General features: G+C 47.0%; 1 pseudogene; it reads left to right on the top strand.

Moving 5' to 3' along the window:
- The first annotated feature begins 460 nt into the window (after positions 1-460).
- On the top strand, positions 461-4,772 carry LOC135697702 (uncharacterized; annotated as a pseudogene).
- The last annotated feature ends 712 nt before the right edge of the window (positions 4,773-5,484 follow it).

Raw genomic sequence — 5,484 nt, 5'->3', positions numbered from 1 at the left:
GCCAATTTCAAATCGCTAGTTTCGTATTGATTGTTGATATGACTCTCTTTGTCATCTTATCATCATGGCCAATTGCGGCAGGAATACGTCATCGTCCGATCGTAGCTGTTCAAAGGTCCATGACCACTTAATAAACTTCGGAACGTTGTGAACCATTTCTGAAGAAAGAATATAACGTAAACAAAGCTTGTTTGCTAAAGGATCATTTTGCCCTTCATGCAATTGAGCTGATTTTTTGTATGTGATTAGCGACAACACGGGTCTAACATTTTGCGATAAGCAACAAAAACCACTAAATCGTTTTGCTATGGAATGACTAAATAGAGAAACAATTTCCCGGTCGAACTGGAAAACGACCCCGACGTTTTCAGCTTGGCTCTGCATTGTAGCACAGCCTGAGCTACGAATGATTGCTAGTGAGAACCAAACTATAATGACCCATTCCCAATTTTTTTTCCCCCAAGAGACCAAATCGACTGGAGCAATGCCACTGCTTTCCCAACACCTCACCCGATACGTCGGCCAGCTCATTCAGAAATCCACCCCAACTGCATACAGCTCCACGGCTTATCTCATCCAGAGGAGATCATGTTCATCCGAGCCGGACCCGAACCACCCGGTGGTTCACCTTCCCGGCATGGGAAAGCTCAAAGGATCTCTCACCAAAGGTGCCTGGACCGGTGTTCCGATCAAGCAGTTCCTGAACGTCCGCTATGCCGAACCAGCCACCGGAGACCGTCGCTTCAAAGCACCCGTCCCCGCTGAACCATGGGAAGGAGTACGGGATGTATCTAAACGTGGCCGAACGGCTCCGTACTACGGCGATTTGAAGAAAATGCCAAAAGAACAACTGCAGGACGATTTGGAGGATTGCATCAGTCTGTGCGTGTACTCGAAGGATGTAAGTACACTGTTGATCGCACTGTGGGTAACTCTAAACTAATCGAATGAATCAGCTTTCAGGCAAGAAACCGGTTATCGTCTATATCCACGGAGGTGGATTCTATAGCGGCAGTGCCGCTCAACACCCTCCGGAGTACCTGTTGGAGAAAGACATAGTTCTGGTGGTTCCCCAATATCGATTGGCAGCGCTCGGTTTCCTGTCGACCAAAACGGAAAACATTCCCGGCAACGCCGGAGTCGGTGATGTCCTGTTAGCGTTTCGATGGGTTCAAAAGTACATCAAACACTTTGGAGGAGATCCAGAGCAGGTGACTGCTTTTGGACAATCAGCTGGAGCGGGAATTATCTCGGCATTGACATTTAGCCCCGTGGCCGAGGAATCCCTATTTGGGAAGATGATTCTAAATTCCGGGGCTGGATTGGCTAGTAGTTGGTCGGTTGATTTCAACTGCGAGCGGAATGCAAAGGACATCGCCCGGAGGGCCGGATGTGATCCAAGGGCACCATTGGAAGAAGTGGAAAAGTTTCTGTTGCAGCTGGATACCTACACGCTGCTGAAGTCATTTTCGCAGCATATGGTGAGTCGATTACGTGGTTGATTGTAGGAACGATAACTGTGGTTTCTGTATTACATAGTGGCAGGGAACTCCGAATGGCATCAATTCCATTGGGGGACATCGATTTACGATCGGAGGACCTTCGGGGATTTTCCCAAAGACTTCATACGAAGTGATGAAGCGAGGTGGAGGTCGAAAGAATCTTCCCATGCTGACGGGTGTTGTCAAGCATGAAGGTACGTTTGCCCTTGTGGATATCTTCGCTATACTGGCCCATCTGAAGCTGCTGGGTAACAAGCAGTTTATACAACATGATTTACTCGAGGACGTGCCAAAAATCTTGGCATCTACGGAGAATAGCAATATGTTGGCACCGCTGATTGCTAAGGCAATGTTCAACGTAGATGATCTGAAGGCAGGAGACATCCGGAAACTCATCCCCGGTTTGATAGACGTAAGTTTTGGGATGCAATAGGAATTGCTGAGCTTAACATTTTCCCCCGTTTTTACGTCAGTACTGCGGAGCAGTTATCATCAAGTCCACCGTCCTAAGGTCAGCACAGTACAACAGCCGCCACAATCCTGATAACACTTACGTCTACAGCTTCGATTACTATGGAGAGCACACGCGTTTCGGGTACGACCAAGACGTTAGCAAGATTCCCTTCGACGGTGGAGTTCATCATACCAATGACCTCATCTACCTGTTTCCCTATCCAAACACTGCGGCGAAGCTAAACGAACGGGATACCGAAATTGCCAAGAAGATGGTCGACCTGTGGACGTCGTTCGCGATCGACGGAGTTCCCAAGACGAAGGATCTACCCGAATGGCCTGTGTTCAACAGTAAGCCAATAGCATAGTCTTTCAAGTACGAATGTGTGTTTGATCTCGGGTTAACCTATTTTCAGATGTTTACGGGCCGTATCTGCACATCGACAAACAATTCAGTATCGGTCAGAACTTCCTAGACGAGTTGACGGTCGTCACCGACGAAGTCGTACGAGCTTCCAAGTGAATGCAACGTTTTCACCGTTAAACCCACCGAAATTTATTCTTCTATAAAATATGTACATAAATGCTAAGCTTAAGTTAAGTACCCTAGAAATACAGACAGACATTTCTGACGAAACATTCGTAATCAGATTTGACATTCTTCCGATACGATAAAGCAGATAGCTAGTTGCTTCGGAACTGCTACTCGACAACAGCCATGTACGAACAAATTCATATGACCGCGTCACAGTAGCGAAATCTTCTTTTTTGTATCGAGTGCACATCAGCCAAGATAAAAAGCAAAATGCGAGCGGCTAATCCATCCGAAAAAAAAACAGATATGAACACTTCCTGTGAAATAGGCGATAAAATGCAATTCGCAACGGCTTTTCTAGTTCATTTTCGTGTACAACTGCAGGCCGTTGAGAACTGCCGGTTCTAACCGAGGATGGCTTTTTTCCGTGGTGTAGTGATCAGAAGCGGTGTTCTGAGAAGAAGTGTACTCCCGAACAGAATGGCATTCTTCTCAACGGACGGCAGCAGAAATCCGATTGTAGAACTTCCAGGGCTTGGAAAACTGAAAGGATCGACAACGGAAGGTGCCTGGAGTGGGACGAACATTTTGCAGTTCTTGAATGTACGATATGGTGAACCTGCGAACGGCGAACGACGATTCCAGCCACCCGTTCCAGTGAAACCATGGGAAGGAGTACAGGATGTGTCAAGCTACAAGCTAGGATCTCCCGTATACCACAACCTGAAGAAGTACACACCCGAGCAGTTATCACAAAACCAGGAGGACTGCATCAACCTTTGCGTTTACACGAAAAACGTCAGCGATAAGAAACCGGTTATCGTTTACGTTCACGGTGGCATGTTCTACGATGGAGCAGCTTATCACTACCCGCCTAATTACATAATGGAAAAGGACGTAGTTCTCGTGGTCCCACAATACCGACTAGGACCACTCGGATTCCTGTCGACCAAATCCAAGAACATACCCGGGAACGTCGGCATCCTGGATGTGATACTTGCTCTGGAGTGGGTTCAGAAATACATTTCCAGTTTTGGCGGTGATCCGAGCCAAGTCACTCTCATGGCACAGTCCTCAGGAGCCTGTATGGCGACCGCCTTGTTGTTCAGCCCAGTTGTCGATACCGAAAAGCTGTTCCACAAGATGATCGTTCAATCGGGAACCTGCTTCGCTTCGTGGGGTTACGACTATAATCCAGTGGAGCATGCTCGGCATGTCGCTGAACTAGCCGGATGTGATCCCAAAGCGAAGCTCGAAGAAGTCGAACAGTTCCTGATGGAGCTAGACATCACCCGATTGATTAAGGCATTTTCTCAACATTACGTAAGTACCCCAAAATAGCACCATCCATGAAATGATTGATTACACAAGCTTTATCAAAACAGCGCATCTACCTGACCAAATATGGAGTCAACAAAGTAGGTGGTTGTCGCATGGTTCCCGGTTGTCCCAATGGCCTATTCCCGGTCCTTCCTTACGAAACTATGCGGAAAGGTCATGTTCGAAAAAATCTACCCCTCTTGATCGGAGCAATGAAGCATGACGGTACTTTCGCGTTGGTGGACATATTCCTGATACTGGCCCATCGAAAGCAGCTCGGCAGTAAGACCCTCAACTCGTATTCGATGATCGACGTGGTCAACGGGATTATGGGTATGGACGACCCAACTAGCGTAACCCGTTCATTGCAGACTGCCTATTTCTACAACCAACAGCAGCTGGTCGAAGGCAACCTCGAAAAGATGGTCCCCAGCATGTCGGACATGGCAGCCACTTGCCTGATCAAAGGTCCCTCACTCAAGCTGGCCCAGATCAATGCTGAACATCAACCGAACAGTACCTTCCTGTACAGTTTCGACTACCGAGGTGAGCATTCCCGATTCGGGTTCGGGGTGGACGTCGATCAGTTCCCATTCGGAGGAGGTGTTCACCACAACGATGATCTGATGTATCTGTTTCCGTATCCGACGACGGCGTCGAAGCTTAACGAAGCGGACACGGCAATTGCCAAGAAGGTGGTAGATCTGTGGACATCGTTTGCCAGTGAGGGAGCACCTAGGGCGGAAGGCGTTCCCGAGTGGCCCAGTATGACACGTAAGTTTTAACAGATGTCACAGTATAGTTTTATGTACTGAAATGGTTATTTGCCAATTGCAGGAATTACTGGACCGTACCTTAAGATCGATACCAATTCCACGGTTTGTGACGATTTCATAGACGAATTCAAAGCAACGCAACGGGACCCGGAAGGTATTGCTAGGAAACCAAAGAATAATCTGTAAAAGTAAAATGGAATAAAACTCAACAATGCTTTGAGAATTCTGCATTCGGGCTAGGCTCCTCATAAAATGTAACATAGATCATCGTAATTAATTTTGACAGCGCCAAATATATCATATTAACAATATGATCCCCTCTTTCGCTTAAGCGCTATCCAGACTGAGCAGTTTTTTTTATCTAGTTTGTTTATTTGTAAGGCTCAATCGCGTTAGCTTTACGGAGCCGATAATTCATTGTTCTTTGTTTGTTTCAAAATTCACTTAATTCTATGTCTAGTAGGAATTGGGCGGAATACTCGCGGCTTACTCGAGGTTAGAGGGGTACATTGTCGAAGGATAGGAAAGGGGGAGGAGCTTAGGAGTAGGGTTTTGTTGTCTAATCAGAGCGTTGTCGCCAGTATGAACGGTAGTGTGGTTCTAGATTTGTCTGGAGTTCGACCGGCTATGGTGACCAGTGGGCGACGATGAGACTCGTCGAGACGGGGGACAAGACAAACAAAAACTAATAAAGGGATACAAAAAACAAACTAATTAAATTCTTATACTAGACATTTGCAGAAACACATAAATCGGCTGCATACAGTAGAGATCGCGGGTACCCAACACTTCCCTGATAGGGATATAGGGTTGCCTTCGTTGGGCCTCGAGGGTATTCAAAAGTCGCTCTCTGGCGGCGTCATTATCCGTACATTGCCAAACTGCGTTATCGACGTCG

Source organism: Ochlerotatus camptorhynchus, unplaced genomic scaffold, assembly GCF_037179485.1.
Source record: "Ochlerotatus camptorhynchus isolate MF236.1 unplaced genomic scaffold, CSIRO-AGI_Acam_v1.1 ptg000077l, whole genome shotgun sequence".
Taxonomy (NCBI): Eukaryota; Metazoa; Arthropoda; class Insecta; order Diptera; family Culicidae; genus Ochlerotatus; species Ochlerotatus camptorhynchus.
The sequence above is the reverse complement of the archived record's forward strand: the minus strand, read 5'-3'. Positions and strand labels throughout refer to the sequence as shown.